Here is a 22742-nt window from a genome sequence, read left to right as displayed (position 1 = left end):
GGGAACAATGTGATATCTGCACAGCCTGTGACAGGATAATTTGCTGGGTACAGCAAGAGCTCGGTACCTGTCAGGTGTACAAGCTGCTAATTGACTGGAGGAAGGATTTGTGGGAAATAAATCAAGCTGTAACCTTGGAGCGCGGGGTAAACAAAGACAGCCAACACGGTGGCTGCTGACACTTTTTGTGTGAAACTCCTGCTTTTATAAACTGAGTTGCAGTGAGGGCAGAGGGTGAATTATCTTATCAGAGGAAAGGTACATGAAGGAAACAAACAAAAGGCTCGTGGCGTGTTGTTCCTGGTAAGTATAGAGGAGGTAGATGACAGGATTTGAATGGCAGGACCTTGACCTGAAGGTGGAGAGCTCTTCGCAGCCTTGGATGCAATCTTGTTTCACAGAGGCTGTTGGAGTGCACTGACCTGAAGATTGACGGTTGAAGAACCAGTTATCTGGATGTTGGAAACAGAGGCTTCTTTAAATCATCTCTTACCTGGGGTTACTCTCATACAGTATCGTTTGAGGCTGCAGCTATCTGCTATTTTGGTATTCGAGTATTCTACTGAAAATTGCATCAAGTAATCGATTAATCGATAATCGGTATGAAAGCCTGTCAGCTTTCATACCACTGTTACTATGTGCCTCTGTGCAGGGCCGTGTCCAGACTTTTGAGAATGGGTGTCATGGGCTGTGACATAAGTAGGGGTGGCCAAGGTGTGCATATATATATGATAGTATAAAAATGTAGTATATGCATCAGCCAGTCTAACAAATTTAAAGTAGTTTTTAATAAAAAAGACATATCTCAGCGGGGCTTCGAACTGTGAAATTACAAAAAAAAATACCTGGAAGAAACCCTGTCCTCAGTTTAAGAAGTGGATCTCCTTGATAATGCACCAAATGTTTCTCCTTTGAGGCGTTCTCACAGCATTTGCATGTCTATAGCTGTGCCATCACCTTGTCTTCTTGAACATGTAATCCACTCTGTGCACATCGATTTAGCCCATGTATGTGTGAGGTGTGTTGCCTCTGGGTAAACACAGGAGGGATCTCATGTATCAGTCATTTCTCATGGGATTGCAGCTCAATGCAGCCTGTCAGTGCGTGCTTATATATCACCTTTAAGGCATTATAGGTGGAGGTAGCTGCCCTGTCACTGAGAGGCAGTGAGGTGGCCATCTTACCTCCTGGAAGAGGGCAATGTGCTCTCAGGCAAACATGCTAGCACCATTTTTCCAGCCCCTGAAAATGACTTAGCAGACAGACGGATCGATGTATGATCACACGATCACAGGTGTTATCGTGTGGAGGTGTTGGTGCATGGCAGCCCAAAACATCTCCAGGGCAAGTGGGCCGATAAGGCAGCTCTGAGGTCTGGATGCACTGATAAGAGGACCAGGCTCACCTTACACTCGGATGACCCCGGGAGGATGAAGGTGGTTCAGGTGAAGGACGCTGAGCTACTGATACTTTGGTGTGAGTTAGTGTATAGGGTTGGCGCATTTATCGACACTGTGATACTGATAGTGTCATTACTGTCAATGAGAGCCACTTTCAAACAGTAAAACAAGACACAAGCTACTTCTACTGCCCTTATTGATTTATTTATTGTTTTATTTTTTTGCTGTGCACATGTTGAGCATTTCATTTTTGGCTTGCCTTTAATATGATAGCTGCACTGGCTCCAGGTTACAAACTTAAGCTGATTTTTTTCTGGCCAAATTTGTAAATGTGGTTCACCTGAAACCCTTCTTTCCCGAGAAGCTACAGGAGGTTTTTCGGAAGATTCGGCAGGATTGGAGCAACCTGAGGAGGTTTTCTTTTGACGTTCATGTAGAATTACTTCAGGTATTACAGTTGTCATGGCAACTTTCCCTTTTCTTTTGGATTTTCCTTTCATACAGTGACTTTTGGACACTTTGTTTTGGGTTTGGAGCAAGTTTGGATCATTTCTTGAAATCTAGTTAGAATAAAGCAAGGGTCTTCAAACTGTGGCCCTGGAGCCTCAATTGGCTCTTCGACTCTTTTGCAGTGGCTCCTTGTAGCTTAAAAGAAATTTCAGTGACATAAAGAATTTTTGTTTTTCTTACAGAGGGTATGAATGAAAAAAATTGACTAAATAAAGTCAAGCGTAAATACAAATACAATTTTTTTTTTTTAACTTTTAAAAATTTGTGAATGTCATTTTTTGACATTTTTTTGAAATTGAAAAAGATTTTCCATTTTTTTTGCAATAATGCATTAATTTTTTTTTATTTTTGCATTTTTTTGAATGAAAAAAGATTTTCAATTTTTTGTAAGATTTTACAATTTTTTAAAATCGTTACAAATTTAATCATTTTTAAAAGAAATTGCAAATTTTTGTAAATTGTTTAAATTCTAGCTTTTACAAAAATTTTGCAATTTCTTTGAAATTTTTACAGTTTTTGTAAATTAATCAAATTTTTGCACATTTTATAAATTTAATTTTCTTCCATTTTTTTACTTGCAAATTTATTAAAAATTTAAAAAATAGGACATCCCATGTGCAATATTGTAAACACAAACACATCTTGTTTAGATAATTATTCAATAGATTTTTACTATGTTTAGAATTTTGTACCCAAAATAGATTTTGTGGCTCCCAAATGTCTTTAATCTAGGTGAGTTGAGGCAAAATACTTTCTTTGAAAGTAAAGGTTGCTGACCTCTGGTCTAGAGGTAGGCTAGCAGGCCTTAGAAGGCATTGATGTTTTTTTGGTTGTCTGTCAGCTATGACTAATTGCTGACACCAAGAAACTCTCCGTCTGCCCAAGCGTAGTGGCGATCTGGTTATTTTCTTTTCTGATAATTAAAATTGTTACAACATTTAAAGCTGTGCTTGTGAAGTTATCAGAAATCCAGAAATGGCCGAAATTCTACATTTTCCCCGAGCGCTTTCCTCCCGTTCCCTGAGTGCATCAGCACAATGCAGCCAGCTATGAAAGGGACCTGGGAAAGACTTGTTAAGGGTTGGATTAGCAATTCAATGGAGCTGTGGAGCAGTGTATTCTCATTGACCTGCAGCAGAGAGAGGCTTCTCTATCTGTGGAAGCAGATAAAGGTAAAAAAGTCTACTGGGGCTGCCGCCTTCAGAAGTGGAGCCTAATTTAGTGGGAAATAACTGATGACCTCTAACAGTAATCATTCACCAGAGAGGACGTGAATGGTGGTGGAGGCAGTCATCAGATAACCTGATGGTAACCACTTAATGTGGTTTAACGAAGCGGAAAGCCTCATTTCATTCATTCATTCATTTGAATCCTTTAAGTGGGAACATTTCTACCATTCTTGAAGAAAAAACTCCAAAGATCGGACTTTCACAAATTTGTCATTTTTCTGCATCAAAACAATCATGAAATGTCAAATCCGAGTGGGAACGGTACCTTCACATGGTGCCGTGTTGTGGAAGAGCTGTATAGATCCACGTTGCTGCACTGATTGAGAATCACAGAAGCTGTGATTGAAAAACAGGAACACAAAGATTCTCGTCGTTCAGTATCGACTGTGAGCCCAGCGGTCAACTAATTGTCATTCTTTTTGGAAATATGTGTTTGGAGGGTTTAAGTGATGGCAGAATGAGTAAAATCAATGTAGGAAGATTAATCCGTCCAACCGCATACAAAACATTACTTAGAGCTGTTTACTTGCTTCAGAGATCTGAGAAATTGGCAGGCACGTCTGAGAGAATTAAGGCTCTCAGTCGGAAATTCAACAGGTCTATTACCCTGAATGTCTCATCAGAAGTCCATTTATTACATCCTGTTTTACGTCTTTCACTGAGCCGGGAAGCAAACACCAATTAAACATTCACTGTAATAATGTATTTTTAAAAGTTTCCTTATTTTCTTCGTTCTCATTAATTTTTCAGACGAGCGTTTACTGCGTGACTCATCGCTCCGACTGCTGATGTGACTTATTATGCAGCAGCATTGACAGGTCAATGACCGTTCGTTATTCGTGACATTTCCTCACAGTATGTCCGCGCTCACTGATCTTTCAGACGGGCGTGTCCGTTCGCTGACCGCCGCAGTACTTCTCCCTCTTCTTCTCTTTTCTTTGAGAGGTGTAATTTAAAGCTGAGTTTCCTCATTTCTATGCAGATTCATTTGGCAGCCTCATGTCCTGTCACCTCTATTCGCCGCCCGTCTCGTCTGCCCTTCACCGCCGCACATCATCATCTCTGGCAAATCTGAGGCTGACATCTGGCCGTTAACAATCAGGCAAGCTGACAGCCACATACAACGCCATGAATTCAGCTTTTACACTCATACAGATGCATGGTTTTAGATGAAATAAAAAACTTTATGATTTGTTGTTTCAGTATAGAAAAACACAATCATTACTCCCATGTTCAAGTGGAAAATTTTGGCATTTGGTAACTTAATGTCACAAGGAGGGCAATTAGTTTAACTTTGGATTATAGATTTAAAACACTTTCTTGAGCTGTCCATGAAAAAGTTAAGAGCTCAATTTCATTCTGTCTTAGTAAAACCAGTTTAAAGCATTGAATAAATATTATAAAACTGTAGTTTGGAACATTGACCTCCAGCTCGCACTGGGGCGGTTTGCAGCCAGGATGAAGATCAGCACCTCTTAGTAAGAGAACATGGTTATCAGCTGGAAAAGGGTGGACCATCAAAGTGCCTCAAGACGTCTTAATAACCTAAATCAAGACGTCTTAAGACACAAATTTGAAGACGTCACTTTTGTCTTAAGACATGACACGGGAGCACCCAGACAGATTTTTGTGTCTTGAAGATATTGAGTGTCTAAAGACATCTTAAGACATATTTCCTTTGTCTGAAGCAAGCGGCATCCTCCGGTCCAAGAATATGAGACGATACGGAAATGCGGAAATGCGGAAATCTGCTGGTTCTCCAGTGTCCACTTGAGGCTGGCTGGAATATTCGCTAATTTTACCATCGGCACACACTGTACTGGGGGTGAATTTTTTTCTTACTCGGCATTTCAGAGGATATTACGATCGTGAGATTGCCCAATAAGAGGCTTAGCTTACTGACAAGCGACGGACAGGCGCCCTTAAGCTGTATGGGAAGCCCTTGCCACTACCAATATGGCCGCTATATCCAATGTGCTTCATTTTCTGTTTCAGAAACAGACGGGTGACATCAGGGAGACTATGTCCATGTTTTATACAGTCTATGGTTTTAGGCCATGTCTACACGTAGCTGGGCGTTTTTAAAAACAAATACCTGGCCCTCGTTCATTTTTAACATACTTTTGTCCATTTGCAGCAGGCAAATCTGCCGGTAAGTGCGTCTTGAGGCATTCTAAACCCATAGTTGGCTGTGTTTTCCAGACGAAAACCTGTGCACCTGTTACGTTTTTGAACCCAAACCTCACAAAACCATTAACCCGGGTTTTTCCAAAATCTTCACTTTGGCCGGAGTTTTCAGAAAACATTGTTATGGTGATATAAAACTGAGGTTTCGTGTGGATGACAGGCGTTAACGCATAAAAATAAATGCAGTTTTCCAGATACCCGGCTACATGTGGGAATGGCCTAAGCATCTCGGGGTCTGTTTCACAAGTGAGGGGAGAACGGAGCAAGAGATTGGCAGATCTGGTGAAGTGAGAGCTGATCCAGAAGGCAAGGCTCTCAATTAACTTGTCAATCTACGTCCCAACCCTCACCAAGGCCACCAGCTGTGGGTAGTGACCGAAAGGACAAGATGGCGAATACAAGGGGATGAAATTAACTTTCTCTGCAGAGAGAGTCTTTGGAGTGGTTTGGGCATCTGGTGTGGATTCCTTCCTGACACCTCCCCGAGGAAGTGTTTTGGGCATTCACAACTGGGAGGAGACCCATGGTTGACCCAAAACATGACAGAGAGATTATATCTCTCGGCTGACCTGGGAACTCCTCGGTATTCCCCCAGAGGAGCTGGTGGAAGTGTCTGGGGACAGAGGTCATTGGTCTTCGCTGATGACATTGCTGCCCCACAACCCTGTGCAACCTTCTGTGGTTGCAGGATATCTGGAGGGGCTGCTAGCTGAGTTGCTTCAGACAAACAAAAGCTGAGTTTCACGGTTAGTATCCCTCCATTTGTTGTGTTTTCTCACTAGAAGAGGAGTTTCTTGTTATGAAATCAGTTTTCTGTGATTCTGAATGGGTGCACGGATATCAGAGAGGAGAAACAGACTGAAGATGAGGAGGGGCTGCAAGCTGAGCTGCCATAAATAATGAAGTTGCAGCGTAAGGTCAAGATTTATAAGTTTTCATTATGAAAATGATTTTAATAGGAATAAATTAAGAAATTAAAGTTAAAATTTAATATTTCTATGACCTTTTCTGGTGATGCTTCAAGGGCTGTGAGCTGAGCTGCTGCTAACTCCAGCTTAGCATGCTTCTAGCATGATCTTTGAATGAGATAGAAATGTCCAGTTTTCGTCTCTTTTCTTTTTCAAGTTATATTTTTGGGAATTTCTGCCTTTATTGAAGGAGTCAGCTAAGGAAAGGGAGTGAATGTGGGGAGTGGAGAGCAGGAGAAGGGTGAAAGTCAGCTGCAAAGGGGGCTATTGCCTAAGTACATGGGGTGCATGCTCAAACCTCTTGGCCAGTCGTGTCCCTAAGTAACCCATTTCTAAAAAAAAGGATGAAAAAACTAACGTTTGAACACTCTGGATATGTTTTTGTTTATTTCAACTCTTTGAAATTCTCTTCACGTGCGTCCATATTGAGTAAACGAAACCAGAAAGTTAATCCTCATTATTAGCATACATCTAATCATCACCACCTCTTGATTATTTTACTCTCTGACCGCATCTACATGCAAAACCACGTCCAGTCCTTGATCCTCACCTCAGGCAGCCTGTGGAGCGGGTCAGGAGAGGAGGGGAGCAGGGGGGATGCAGAGCTGACACATCAGAGGAGCACGAGTGTCACATCATCCATCAGTCTGTCACAGGCTGTCGCCCCGCTTCTCCCAGAGACGCTTTCGATCTGTAAACAAGAGAGAGAAACACCAGGCTTCCCTGGGCTCCATGCGGGGAGACGGTCAGAGCGGGTCAGGCCTCCCTCCTCGTGAATCACGGTTTGGAGCGGAGCGGGGTTTTTGTTGCACACAGCCAGGTGTGGATGACTAATGCCTCTGAAGAATACTGCTTATGATCAACCATCCGTTTCAGAAGCATGAAAACAATCAATGGCCTGGTGACATTTTCTAATGAGAGAGTGGCATCGACTGGGAGAGCCTGACAACACGACTTTTCTCTGCTTCAGCGCTCTGAAAAGAGCAGCGTGATTGGTTTGTTGGAGTAAATAATTAGGGAGGGTGTCTCCTGCTCTCTGGAAGTGTTTCTTTTATAACCTGAGGTACTTACAGCCTTTAAAACTATGTTTAGAGTGAGTCTTTGGGGGTTTAAGACTACGAGGGCTGAGTGTAAAGCCAATAAGTTTGTATTGCTTTGTTTTAGCAAGTATCTATATCAGCTTTTTGTATTTTACTTTCTGTATAAGAGGGATGCTGTAATTAGGGGGTACATTTCATGTCCATGGGGTATACTTATCAATTTTACTAAGTATTAATTCCAAGCAATGACCAATTTTCAAATTGGTCCAATTTTCAACAAATCATCTGTTGGAATTTGCAGTTTTTGCGCCGTCCGATTTCTCGAATGTCAAGTTTCTCTTCAAAATTAACACTAGAATATACATTTGTTTTCATTGTTTTCATTATTATTATTCAAAATAATGATTAAACATTAACTTATGTTGGCCTAATTTTTTTTTTCTTCTCAATGGTGACCAAGGGGTCACCAACCCTTTTTGAGCCTGAGGGCTACCTCCCGGGAAATGAGTGGCACAAAGGGCTACTTGTCTGATTAAAACTTTCTAAACAAAATTGCACAGATCACTTTTTAATAACATTAACCATAGTAAAAGTAGTAATACTATGTGAAGAGTAGGGGTGGGTGAAAGCAGCAGAAGCATAAAGCCAGATCCTTGAGCTTTAAAGTCTGACGTTTCTGTTGTTTTATTGCTTCAATAGGTGAGATGACATACCACGTGTTCACATGGGGCATGAAAATCGGTAATCGAAGCATTTAAATCAATATCCAATCAAATCGTGGGCAATACCCAGCCCCAGTGAAGAAACTGTTCACATGTCAATGTTAATTATTTCACAATCATAATGAACGATTTTCAGAAGAACAATGGTAGGAAGGAGTCAAAAGTCATTGTAACCAGAGCTTTTTTTTTGGAACATGCTTCACGTGCACCTCAAGTGGTTCTTGCTGGCACCCAGGTGCCCATGGGCACCACATTAGTGACCCTTGGATTGTTTGGATTAAATAGTTCACTTTGTGTGTGCCCAAGAAATCGGCGTCAGCTGTGTTACCCACTGAAAAAAACCCCTATAAATCAGCAATGGTTTGCTCCAAAGTCACATGACTTAAATCAGTTGAAGTCACATCTTTTTTGGTGGGAACCATGAAGAAAGTGTGTCATGTTTCAACTCCTCCTCATCAATATTTCATTAACTTATTGCATTAACTGTTCATCAACTGTGTTACCAACATTTTCTACTGTTCTTACTAAAGGTTGACTGAATGAACGAATTGATGAATAAATGCTTTATTTCAAACATGTGAAACTAATACAAAGAGAAAAAAAAGTACAACATCAACAGAGAAGAGCAAATGAAAACACAAAAATAAATAATTATAGAGAAAAAAACAACCAGGGGAAAACAAAACAACAGCAACAACAACAAAAAGAACCCCCCAAACAAATGAAACAATATTGACATATTCGAAAAGGATGTTATGAAGACCAAACTGTGGAGAAAATGTCCAGGTGTTAACCATGTTACACCTGATTTTTGTGCCATCGTTCTTTTAAATTTTGTCTAAACTGTGATATAAATGATGAGGGACATTTCCAGGGAGCGTAGTCTGTCATAGAAATGTTTAATAACTCTGAATTTAGTATAATATGAATTTATGTTGAAAAATAGTCACAACTTTTGTCCATAACATTTTTGACAAACTCATGCTCCCATTATTTTTTATTACTTAAATATTTAAAAATTCATTAGAGCTTAAGCTTGCCAACTAAATAATTTAGTACATTCCAGGTACATCATTTGCAAACAAATATAATATGAAAAAAAAACAAAAACACTTCTTTTGTATACCTGAAATGTTCCCCTCTTTATAGAATCACTCATAAACTTATGTTGAGTTTTTACTGATGTTAGAGTAACGCCGACCACTCAGATTTATTTGATTGGCACCAGCTCCCTCCAGGTGTCTCTTAACTAATTGGCTCCTAATGGTGGCACTGAGAACCCTCTCAGCACCCGTTCACCGCTGACTGAGTGGAGTAGTAAGCGGTTATCTGCAGTTATCTGCAGTTGGTCGTGGAGTGGGGGAGGAGATGCTCTCAGCCTCTCTAATTATCCCCCGTCACATGATTAATACTGTCACTTTGATTTTGTCCTGAGCTCATGAGATGAGAGACTCGGTGACAGAGGACACTGCTCGTACAGCGAGGGGTCGGGTTTGGTCGGGGTTGTTTGCTGCCCCCATCGTTTCCGGGGCCTCAGAGCCACCGCTGTCCTCCAGGACGGAGGAGCTCAGAGCCAGGCTGGTGGATCTCATGGAGCCGGCTGCTGGCTGGGACGGGGCCATCGCCGTAACTGGGGCCAAGCTATTTCTGAGCAGGACCAGGGAGGATGCAGCTGGTGTTCCTGCTGTTGACAGTGTCAGTGTGCCAGTGGAGCCCCTCCAGAACCAATGAGATCTTTTATAATGAGACAAACCGCCATTATGGCCAGTAATCACTGTACAACTCCAGGCAGGGACCCCAGCTGGGGACAAGCAAGGACAAGAGGTTTTAATTTGGCAGGATGTGTTAGACTGGGCGGACACACTGAGCCTGCGTCAGGCTTTATATAAAACCTTCGACGGCTCTCTGTAAGCTCACATCAAATCAAAACTGTCTCATTTATAAAATCGGGCCAAGAAACTTGATTACATGGTCACCATTAAGAAGAAATAACACATGAAGCAGCATTTTCTTTAACCCTTTAACACCTGAGCCTCGAGATGCCTGCCTGGACCTTTTGCCTATTTTGACAATATAATGGCCCAAAAATGAGGAGTACTTTGAACGTTCAATATCTGGAGTTATTTCCAATTTACTGGATGTTATATGAGAGAAAAATTGTTTAAAATTAAGAAAAACATGAGAACAGAAATGAATTTCATAGGTTTAGTAAGGAAATAACGAACATGCTTATCCATCTGCTCTGCACTCTTGTGTGTATTCGCAGGCTTTCTTAAATGCCTGAGTGAAACTACCCTAAAAACGTTGAAGGCTAAAGATAGGGAAGCATGATACATCAGTGCCAATATCGTTATCGTCTGATGTTGGCCTTTTTTTTTTAACATATCCTATCGGGGGATGTGTAAAGTTGGCCAATATTTACTCATTCGCTGCTGGCCATTTTCAGAGCATCTTAAACGGTCTTTCAAGACCCAAATAATCTTGTTTTCTCTGACTATGTAAACACCAAAACTACCTCAGAAGAGTGGACTCTCTTCTTTTATGTCTCTCTTCCTGTTTTTGATCCAAAAAACAGACAAAATGTACTTTTTTTTATTGTTTTTGCTCAGGGGCTCCATCCTTTGGTCCTCACCATGATCTCCGTCGTCTTTTCATCCTCAGTTGGGGCGTGAGCTGCCTGAACTTTTCTGACTTGCAGCGTCTCGCTATGCCTCTGTCATCTCACATCTTCTCCTCATATCCATGCTGAGCTCTCATCCAAAGAGCGCACCGCTCTCACTCACAGTAGTTTACGAGCAGGATTTTAATTGACAAGCTCCGCTAGACCCTTCCTTTTTGATCGCATTCATCTCGGGCACTACGTCCTTTGATCCTGCGACACATCCTCTCAGACTGTTTTATCAGTAAATATTGATTATCAACCATAACAGCAATGTTAATATCGGCTATCAGTATCAGGCCAAATTTTTCATTTTGGTGCATCCCTAGCTAAAGGGAACTAAACTAAAAGTTCACTTTAAAAGTTGTCATTAATCATCAAAGTTGAGCCTGTTTCTGAACAAAACATGCTCCTTTTTCTCTGCATGAAAATGTCCAGTTCCTCTAAACGAACCACTGAGTATTATAGTCTTGTAATAGGAAGGGAAGTGTTGCTGGAGAGGCTGATGACCTTTAAGTTGCTGGATGAAGAGAGATCACCACGGGGTGCTACAGTATGTGACTCACTGCAGACAGCAGACTGCCAGACGGTCTTTTCTGGGTTTGCGAAGGAGGCGTCATCGGTCTGGTTTTCATGAATCAGTGCTATGAAAAGAAAGAAATAGATCATGCATCTCCCACTTTTTGAAAGGAGAGGTTTCAGTTTTTTTACAGTAACTTTATTGTTTGCACAAATAAAAGCAATTCAGATCCACCTTTGGTTATCACAGTCCACTCAGCTTTGGAAACACAGAGAAAATTAGTTTAGTTTAGTTTGTCTTTATTTCATTCTTGATAATATCAAAATATAAGTACAATACAAAACAAAGTCTTATAGTATCTGCCCCTTGACTCACACACTGATTAAATAGACACTTGATCAGATGACCAAAATAAAGCCAGCATGCCTTTAGCTTTGTTAATAAATAAATAAATAAATAAATAGATAAATAATAATAATAATAATAATAATAATAATAATAATAATAACAATAATAACAGTTATATAGAATTTTTTTCTTTTTCTTTTCTTTTTTTTCTTTTTTTTTTTTTTTACAGAATAGCTATAAGGAAAAGCAATCCTTAATCACCAGTGCAAAATCAAGTAAAAAATTACATCAACAAAAGAAAAACAACCAAAAGAAACACTTTCTTGATATAAATGGTAATAGTATTATCGTTGTGCACTTTTATTTTGTTTGTTTATTTATTTATTTATTTTTATTGGAAAATTCTCGCACATTGCCAAAAAATGAACAAAACCCCATTTGATTTGATGTGCCAATCGGATAGAAAGCTGTTTTTAACCATGACTGTGGTCTCTAATCCCATGCCAGCCCAGTGATGGCTCTATTAAAGCAGAATCTGGTGTGAAAATCATCTGTCTGCAGTAATAACACTTCATCAGGGGCTTAAAACTCAATACAGGCAGTTTTCCTGTGTAAACAGCACAGAGCTCTCTATTCATCTGCAGTCTGTTGGTTCCTGCCTGACCTTTGAGTGCAGCTGCTTTTGTTCAGCGCTCTCCTGCAGCCAACAGAAAACCTGGGTCACTACCTGAGGAAGCTAAAAATGGCCTCAGTTTATATTCATGAACACGGCGTCACATGATGTCACGTTAGTCATTTCATCTGTTTATTTGAAGCCTTGAAATTGTATTAAAGGAGCAATTACAGTTTTATTTTGGTGTGAAATTTAAGTTGGTCACTTACAAAAAGTCAAACTGTAACTGACACAATATCTTCTTTTTTGGGGCAAACATTAGATCAATAAAAAAAAATATAATCTTGCTATTTAACACTGTATGAAGCTGTTATTGTAGCAAAATTTTTGGTTTGTGTATCCACAAATGCCTGAACTGGTCCACAAATGTGTAAACTGATTCTATTCTATAATACCTGAAAATACATACAAATCATCGTTCCAACCGAGGCGCCTCCTGGCTGTCTGTCTGTGTACACGTGATTTTTGCTGCAGTCCTGCCGAGGGATCTGCAAATGCGTAGAAAAAAACAATTCGTAAGAGGTGGGTTAGTTTCCTAGGTGAGAACAGCATGTCTCTTTTTACCCTAAAACAAAAACTCAGCAAGAATAATTGCCAGTTTAATCCTGCGAGGACTTGAAAGTATTTATTTTACCACCTAGTCCAAAAACAAAACCAATGCTCTGCAACGAGTAATGCCCAAAGACACTACACTAAAAAACACGTTGTGTTTCGCACAAACTTTCCCGTTGGGATCTCATGAGGGGTTTTTCAGAGTTTGACTGCGTCTTACAACCCGGGGTATGCTACAATAAAGCAGACTTTTAAAGCTGAGGAGAGGACTAAAAATGTGTGACCCAGCTCGTGTCCAAAGTCTGGAAATTTGTCCCAACCAAATTTTTAATTGAGGAGCCCTGCCTTTAGGTTTTAGTGGGAATTTGTCCTGTATGTCACTCCCCATACTCACCTTGTTTCTTTTCTTTCTAAGGGTGTATTTACACCTGTGGCTTGTTTGCTTTGTTCCGATTAAAGTGATACTCCAGGATGGAACAAGTTGGGTCCCATCACAAGGTTTAGGGCAGAAATTACCCCTACAGCAGTGATTTTGTGCAGCAGAAGCCCAGAGCGCTCGCACCAAACACCCCCTCCCTGCTCCTCTGCCGGTTTCCTCTGCACTCAGACGGGGCATATTTTACTTGACCAAAAACACAAATAAACAGACTCCCACCAAAAAAATCTGATATCGGTCTGCATTCACGCTTTATTTAGAGAATTTTCAGCGCGTTACTTTCACACAAAAACATCGCTAAATAAGGCTCTAGTTCTCATCGTGTCTCTTCGTCCTGGCAGACTACCTGCGTTTGTTGATATCTGGCACGCCGCGCGCGCGGACTGATACACTAAGCAGCGAGCGCCTCATAACCAGCTGTGGCTCTGCAGCGGAGGTAGCGCCGTTTTACGACACGATGAGAACTAGAGCCTTATTCTTGTTCTTACCCGCTTTCCACAGGGAAGAACAGTCATGGAGCATCAACAATGTATGTGGCTAGTTAGCGTTATAGCATTTGTATGGATCATATAACAGTGTGCCCTGCATTACACATGAAGTTTTTAATAGTCCCGACTGAGTTGAGGCACTTCATTTCTTCACTTTCTTTAGGTCGTCGGTCTTCTCTTCTTCTGCTGCTGTGGTTGATTCTTCTAGTCCTTTTTCTACTGTTTTGAGTGTACAGTAGTCAACTGGGCTCATTACTGCCCCCATCACTACAGTGTGAGCCAGTTGTGCTGGTTGCTGGGGCGGTTGTGTTCTCACCGCACAGGAACCGTTACATGGCTCGAATGGAAGCGAGTTTGGACCACCTGTTTTGGCGATCTCGACCTGCATGTTTTGTACCGCATCCGAGCACGATTGCTGTGTTCACATTTGCCAAAATGAACCTGGGTTTTGGGCGTCCCCAAACGATCCAGGTGTGAATACACCTTAAAATACAGGCACAAGAAGCTAGAGATAGACCGATATGGATTTTTCTGGGCCGATACCGATTATTTGTAGGCCAGGAGGCCAATAACCGATATTTGAAGCCGATATTAATTTGCAGTCAAAGTGCAATTATTGGTGTCAAAATTTTGAGCAATACAAACTCCAACACTTAACTTCATTCAAACACCTTTAAGCATGAGTTTATTAAACAGCTCTCAGGCTCAGCAGCATGTTTTATTAAGTTAAATGAAAAAATAAAAAAAATAAATAGCTAAAGTTTTTTACAGTAAATAAAGTTTTCCATAACTTCAATGTAACTGTAATAACTTCACTGCTGATTGGCTGTTACCCAAGCCATGGCTCTGATTGTAACCAATCAGATGGTACTGTGGGTGGGACAGTGCTGGGGACTGAGTAGTGACTGTAGACAGCAGAGCGGCTGCATCAGAGCTGCAACAACACAGTTTTAAATTTGTTTCTTATCGGCCATTGGATTAAAAAAAAGGTGGATGCCGATATGCTTCAAAATGCCACATATCGGCCAGGCCAATAATCGGTCAATCCCTACAAGAAGCATCAAAATAAAACTTGAAAATAATAATCTCAGTGGACTTGAATGCAGAGTGTAGCCATGTTCAGGAGTTGAACCATTTCAACTGAGGATCAACGACTCATCCCAGAATCTCCTGGATCCCACTGATGCTAAAGATGCTGAAGCTGAACTTACCTGTAAAACCATTTGAATCAGTTTGAAGGAACTTACAGAGTTACTTTCTGTCCAGACTTTAATCTAACTGAGTGACCTCAGTCTTGGTTTGAGGTCGGTATGACAACATATTCAATCACCGTAATGAGAGGTTGTCCTTGCTGGAGTTTTCCTGTTGTTTTTTTATTGACAGGCTCAGCCTTCCTCTGGGGAAATCATCTTTTCCTCACGGAAAAGTTCTCACAATTCTGTGTGTATGTGTGTGTGTGTGTGTGTGTGTTCACTCAGGGCAGGTCATAGTTAACAGTGAACCCACACACATACACACTTAAACACACTGAAAGGCATGTTCCCAAGGATCCCAGGATCCTGTGGGAGAGGGATTTTATTTGCAGTGTCCTTGAAGGTGGCGGGGTCCCACGGGGCTGACAGACACAGACAGGGCGTGTTAATATGTGTAGAAAGGGTCATCTTAGGTTACACGACCATGCCCACCATCCTTGGCGTCTCTTCAGTGTCCGGCCAATCACAGCCAAGGACTCAGTGATGCAGTGCTCCTCTTACTGGAGGGATTCCTAGGAACTGCTGCGTGACGATGCCGGCCCAGAGTCTCTCGTCTTCCTCCCCCTCCTCCCGTCATCATCACCCCCCAGGTTTCTTCCTCGCTGTCTTTCACCAGTCTCATCTGCCGCGCGTGTTTGAACAGAAGATGATCTAGCGCCATCCACACAGCTCCCACAAGACTGGCTGTACAGACGGCAGACAGAGTCATCATCCAGCCCCCCTCCTCCTCCTCCTCCTCCTCCTCCTTTCTCTCCTCCAGAGCAGACTCCACCTCTCCCTCTCTCCCATCTCTCTCTCTGAGACTCCCTGCTCCCACTCCAGATGAGCGTGCCTCCTCGTCAGAGCGAGCAGGTTTGGAGCTGAAGGTGTGCTCTTGTTGCCAGGTAAGGGCGCTCACTTCCTTTGCACAGAAGTTACAAAGATCTTTGTCTTTTCTTGCTTTGTGTGTGTGTGTGTGTTTTTTGCAGAAGGGTGGATGTGTGTTGATGTTCCCGTGTCTAGGCGACAGAATCAGGGAGGGGTGGATGCTTTGAGGGTGCCACAGGGGGAAGTACACTTTGCTACAACTCGCGTGCTTTGTGGCCCCAATTTTTTGGCGCTGTTTTCTCTGCCATGTGCGGCGTGAAACTACTGAAGCTACAGGGTGGAGCGCGGTTGTCGATTGTTGCACCGTGACTACAACATATAGAGAATATCTCTGGTTGCGAGGGGAGACCACAGTGTGGATGTGTGGGCAGATGGATGGAGCGAGGGAGAGGTGGAGGGGAGGGGAGAGGAGATGGAGACGGAAGACGAGCAGCTGCTTTCATCCCATGGAAGCTAATCCCTCCGTTTGTTCACCTCTCCTCATCAGATAAAACGCGGGCTGCTTGTTGCTCCGCTGCCCTGTCTTTTCTCTCCACCATCCTTCAATTGTGATGGGTTTATCTTAGCCGGGGAGGAAAGAAGCATGCTATTGATTCGGAAATGAGCTGTAATTCCATTTGAAAAGGGAACAAGACATCCCTCTCTGTCTGTGACTTTTCCTTGTGCGTGCTTTTGTTCTTCACTGTACCTCGTGTGCTGATAATCTGTTACACCAACTCGCTCCTGATGATAAAATCCTGCTTAAGTTGCAACATTGAAGCATTAGAAAGCCACTTGACTTCTTCCATATGTTCCTGGACATATCAGCTGTTGTTGTGATCAGAAGGAAGCTGTAAAGGAGGCTTATCACTTCCTCCAGGTGAAGTGAAAGAGTGCACAGGCTCTCTGCAAACATGTCAAGCACATCCATAGTGATCGCAGCGCCGCTCACAAATAAGAGCATTGTTATAAATACAGGCGGCCTATCACCTCTCACCTGCTCCAGGATTACCTCATATCTCAGGAGGCAGGAGCAGCCAATGCAAAGAGAGGGAGGAAAGGAGGAGAAGGAGGAGGGAGGGAGAGGGTTCCTCAGGTGTTGCTGTTCAGCCTGCCGCTTGAAATACATTAGCCAGGAAGCTCCCGCGTGTCAAACTGTTACCAGGTGACCGAGAGTGTGAGCTGAGGCAGCTCTGCATGCTTCAACCTGCATCCCCCACCCCCCCTCCAGGTCTAAATGACCACTCAGCTCATTTCCCAAGGCAGAGCTTGTGTTTACATACTCGCTGGGAGCTTCTGCAGATGCTCCATTTCATAAGCACTAACTGAATCAGACAGGCTGAGGCTGCGTCTGCCCTGATGGATGCTAAAGGGACCGGTGGCTGCTTATAGCTTTTTGAAACACCTACGGTGGATATTTCATGTGGCACATCCCAGGAGACCATTTTTAATCTGTGAATCGGTTGAACATCTTATCAAACAGTAGATTTACACACCTGGAGGGAGACAAGAAAGCAGGGATTTGGTCCCCTTCTCTTCAAATAAGAGCACTAATGGTGGCTCAGCTGAAAGCCTTTATTGGCTTGAGAAGAACTCTGTTTTTACGCGCCTAGAAGGGGACAGGAATGCAGGTTTTTGGTCCTTTTCACTTCAAGGGGAGTTTGTTATTGGTAACTCAGCCTGCAGCCCCTTAACCCGAGACCCTTTGTTAGCTGAAGAGGAACCCTGTTCTTACACACCTGAAGGGGGACAGAAAAGTAGGGTTTGATCCTTTTTTATTCAAGGGGATTGTTAAAGGTAGCTCAGCTTGCAGCCTCCTCACCTGAGCTTTTTCTGGCTAAAGAGGAATCCTGTTTTCACACACTTGGAGGGGGACAAGAAGGCAGGGTTTTGGTCCACTTCTCTTCAAGGAAAGAATGTTAGTGGTAGCTCAGCTCACAGTCCCCTCACCTGACAGCCTTTTCTGGCTAAAGAGGTAGTCTTTTTTATACACCTGGAGTGCAGCAGGAAAGCAAGGTTTTCGTCATCTTTGCTTTAAGAGGACTGTGTTTATGGTAGCTCAGCTCACAACCCCCTCACCTGACAGTCTTTGTTGGCTAAAGAGAAACTCTGCTTTACACACCTGGAGGGGGACAGGTTATCAAGGTTTTGGTCCTCTTCTCTTCAGTGAGGGTGAATGTTTATGGTAGCTCAGCTCACAGCCCCCTTATCTCACAGCCTTTGTTGGCTAAAAAGGGAAACTTTGTTTTTTCACACCTGCAGTATTTTTGTCCAGTTCTCTTGAAGGGGAGAGTGTTTGTGGTAACTCAGCCTACAGACCCATTATCTCACAGCCTTTGCTTGCTAAAGACAAATTGTGTTTTTACACACCTGAAGGGAACCAGGAAAGTATGATTTGGTTTGTGGTTGCTCAGCTCACAGCCCCCTCACCTGACAGCCTTTGTTGGCTCAAGAGGAACCCTGTTTTTGCACACCTGGAGGGGGACAGGAAAGCAGAGTTTTGGTCCTCTTCTCTTCAAGGGGGGAGTGTTAACGGTAGCTCAGCTCGCAGCCCCCTCACCTGACAGCCTTTTTGGCTCAAGACAAACTCTGTTTTGACACACCTGGAGGGGGAAAGGAAAGCAGGGTTTTGGTCCTGTTTTCTTCAAGGGGGGTGAGTGTTTATAGTAGCTCAGCTCGCAGCCCCTTGACATCCTGACATCCTTTGCTGGCTAAAGAGGAACTCTATTGTTACACACCTGAAGAGGGACAGGAGAGCAGTGTTTTGGTTTTAATGGAAGCTCAGCTCGCAGCCCCCTTGCCTGACAGCCTTTGTTGGCCAATAAGGAACTCTGTTCTCAACTTGAATCTTCTTTATTCAGTAAATTTACCAACCCTGAATGAATCCTGACCCTAATGCAGATAAGGGGGATTTAGCTACAGCTCAGCTTGCAGCCTTTCTGACATCTATTATTCCCTTGAAGAGTTTCAGGATGAATCATAGACCTCAAAGGCCTTAACTTTGCATTTTCAATAGTTTAAATCACCCCATGTTTAATTTAAAAAAAAGATACTCCCTTCAGATCATGAAAATGATCACTAAAGAAATGTCAACATCAATAAATGTGGAGTTATTGTCAGTGGTAGCTTAGTTCGCAGCCTCCCAGACTTACTGCTACAGGTGAGAGTCACGTTTTTCAGTGTTTTTAGAGATTTTTTTTGTATCATCTGTTGCTAAAGTAAGTGGTTTACAACTATGGAAGAAACAAGACAATATTTGGCCACAGTCTTCCTGATTTTCTCCCTTCATCATCTGATCTTCTTTGCTCCCTGCATGACAGAGAGCAGTGCCACATGTTGACCCCCAAACTAATCTAGTGCCGGCTCAGCTGCCACCAGAGGTGTCGTCATCTTTTATCAGCCTTGTTAAAGAGCCATTAATGAGAAGTACAGGCCCAGAGTCCCGAGCCTGATGTCCGAGCAGCGCTAACCTTTTGTCTGTACCACGCTCAATCTCGATTGAACTTTTCAGAAAACCAAAAGCCGACAGGATTAAAGACCATCCGCCAGGATCGCTCTGAATATTTCTGAAGCCTTTCAGTTATGATCGGCTCATTAGAGGATGGGAAGAAATGAGAGGGAGTAAAAAAGGAGGTGGAACAGAAATAGCGGGAAAGATACGAGGCAGTGTTTGTTTTGACAAATGGAGGGTATAAATAACGTCTTCTTATGACTTGACCTTGTGTTTCTGTTTGGTAGTGGGCACATGTGAGGAGTGATGTGCTTAGATCAGTGACCGTGTCAGCTTTGAGTCATGGTGGAGGAGATGGACGCCTCAGGACTTGGTCTTACTAAGATAACACTTCCTCAAAAATCATTGTCAGTTTTTTCTTATATTTAATGGTACTTTCGATAAACAAGTTTAGGTAATAATATGGTGACACTCTGTCACCATGCCCTTCATTTCTTCCATCATTTTTCCTTCTCACTTAAGTTTTTTTGGTTATTCTTTTCAATTTCTTTCCATTTCATTCCTGAATAGAATAGAATAGAATAGAATAGAATACAATAGAATAGAACTGTATTGTCATTGTAACAAGTACAACGAAAATTGAAGTCACAGCAGCAATCAAGAAATCAAAAGTAAGAAAGTGTATAGAAAGTGCAAAAAGCTCCATAAGAAAATAGATGCTGACAGCTTGTCCATCATTGTCCAGTCAGCCAGCCTCCACCTCCACAGGGTCCAGGACTGAGCTTCTTCAGCAGTCTGTTCAGTCTCTGTCTCCTGGATCCTGTCTGCTCACAGCAGGTGAAGTTCTCCCAATGGTGTCTGATGTTAGCTCCATTAGCCATGTCTGTGAATAGCATGATGCTACTCTGCCCTCTGGTATTCTCTCTGTTGCTGGGTTAGTATCGCTAGCTAGTCCATCTTATTGGAGATAGATCTTACGTTCCCAATAACCACGGGTGGAAGGACAGGTCCATGTCATCACTTCTTAGCTCACACCTGAAAACCAGCACGTTGTCCTGACCTCCTTCTCCTCACCTTGTGGGGAAACATCCGGCCATGCACCAGTTAGCATTGACATGCTACAAGCTGCTAACAGCTGATTTCACATGTAAACAACGCAGCCATGGTTACACGTAGGATCTCCAGACAAACACAGGAGCAAAAATAGTAAAAATATCACTGAAGCCACAAAAAGTTTGGTGTCTATGGCCAACATATGAGCAAGAGAAAGTGTAGTGTCTGTTTCACATTGACACTGACTGAATTGCATTACATTTGCATTTGCGCTCATCTGATCAACTCAGCAGCAACAGAGCATTATTTTCATCCTAAACCCAAATATTTCAGTAAATTTGGGGCAAAATATTCCAAACTGAGGGTAAAGAAGCAAAAACTCAAAAATGAGGTCTATCCTTCTTTGAGGAACTGTTTCTGTTGTCCCCTAAGGAGTAAAAACAAACTTTGCAGACTTCCTCAAAAGGTAACTCTAATTTTTATTGCAAAACAAAATAAATACAAAGTGTATATTTGGCCTATAATGACCCAAACACAGGTATGAAATAGATGGTCAATGGCGTTTCAGCTGTGTCTGCAAAACGCAAAAAAATTAAATGTGACTCCTACAGAGACAAGTTAAAATTTGTACCATAATCAACAAGATTGAAAAAAAAATCATAAAAATCATAAAAAACCTTAAACAACTTGTTTAGATTCATGAAATGCAGCTTTAATAAAAGTTGTTTCTCAACATACACATCTCCACCCTTTGTAGAGTCCCTCCAAACTCTGATTTTTTTATGCTATGCTATCAAGTATCAGCCTTCTCTTAAATGCATGATGCTATCAGGCTAATTAGCTCTGTGGAAGTTTAGATTTGAAGCTCAGTGTTTGTGAGGATGTGCAGAGATAAGACTCAGATAACATGATCGATGTTCACCTGGAAACATACACATCAACACACAAACACATCCTTATGAAGTTTGAGCACAAAAAACTATTACTTTTGAGAAAATTTACAACAAAAGAGACAAGAAACCTCCAAGAAAACAAACATTAAAGCTCAATTTCAGCTTCTGTCTTCAAAAAACAAAACCCAAAACATATCATTCTTATCTTAAAGCCACCTCGCCAAGTATGAGTCTTTTTCAACATCTTTTCATTTGCAATGCTCAGTCTTCCAGCTGTAAGCAAATGCATTTAGATTCATATTCAATAGCAGCGCAGTCAAAACACTGGCTGTTAAATCGCAGAGAGTGGAGAAGGATCAGCGTCGAAGGCTAAACAATGTCTAATGAAGCCTGTAAGAGGAAAGACGAGGCTGTGTCGGACGCCGTGGTTTGTAGACTCAACAAACGACTGCTTTACTTTAACACGCAGAGTGAATAACGCTAGAAACAGAACAGAATAATTCAACAATGATTTTACGCAGATAGCATTAACAAAGTGTGTTTAGAGAGATGTAAAGAGACCTGTGGGGTCTTCACGTTCAGGGTGTTTTATTGTGAAAGGGAAAGCAAACTTCCCTCCAGTCCTGAGAGCTGTAATTTTAAAATCCCTTCAGGGGGAAATTGCTTCTGCCCTCCTACAATTTTTTAATATCCTGATTCATACTTAGCGCTGGTAAAACGCATCATCCACCCCTAGCATTTCTCCACCCCAGCCTGGAGGCGCTTTGTTGGGGAAGTTATTAGAGATTAATACCATCTGGGTGTGTGGGACCGCTGAGGGACACGAGCCTTGCCCCCATGTGCTCCACATCTGTCCTCATGAGCCCCCAGCCTCGCCCGTACATAGTGGGCGAAACATCCCCCTTTGCCTAATGAAAGAGTGGATTAATTATTACTGAAGGGCACGCAGCGTAAAAAAAGAGGCCCTGGAGGACGTTTGTGACGTTGCTTGAATATAATGAGGTGTCACAAAAAACAAAACGGGCTGTCTTTGAGTCCTGTGCTCACCTGAACGGCTCAGACTCTTCTTTTAAACCCTGAGGGCTCTGCCTTAAGCTGTGCATCAAATGTGGAAACCCTGTCAGTGAAATTCTTCCACGTATTTGCAGAGAGAAATTTTATTTTAAGACTTCTTAACCTCACCAATCTTGGATAACACTGGGGAACAATATGAAAGAAAAATTCTGTTGCGTTAGATTCTTGTGCTGAATAAAACTGAAAATGGCATGCTGATTACAAAATTGCAGTCACTTTTTTTTCTTGCACGTCAAGTTTTTTCTCACAGCTTACCCTCCAGATAAGCAAGATTCCTCTGATTAGCTGTAATAAGACTAGGGATGAGCACAAAAGTTGGTACTTTTATAGAGGAATTATTTGTTTATCCGATGCTCGCGCAACTTGTGTGCAGAAGCACTGCAGAGTATAATGGTTTTTCAACTGACATGGAGGAGCTAACCACCAAAAAATAGATTTTT

General features: G+C 42.2%; 1 protein-coding gene across 2 annotated transcripts in view; it reads left to right on the top strand.

Moving 5' to 3' along the window:
* The first annotated feature begins 15729 nt into the window (after positions 1-15729).
* Positions 15730-22742, top strand: part of syt1a (synaptotagmin Ia) — a 252824-nt gene continuing 245811 nt past the window's right edge. Inside the window, exon 1 of one of the 2 annotated variants that reach the window (XM_074697777.1) lies at positions 15730-15869. The gene's annotated coding sequence lies outside the window, so the exon portion shown is untranslated. The remainder of the gene's footprint in view (positions 15870-22742) is intronic. The other variant, XM_074697779.1, reaches the window with a different exon arrangement.

The sequence above is a fragment of the Halichoeres trimaculatus genome, unplaced genomic scaffold (assembly GCF_033239565.1).
Source record: "Halichoeres trimaculatus isolate MK-OKI-2021-1 unplaced genomic scaffold, fHalTri1.1 fHalTri1_scaffold_21, whole genome shotgun sequence".
NCBI lineage: Eukaryota > Metazoa > Chordata > Actinopteri > Labriformes > Labridae > Halichoeres > Halichoeres trimaculatus.
The sequence above is the reverse complement of the archived record's forward strand: the minus strand, read 5'-3'. Positions and strand labels throughout refer to the sequence as shown.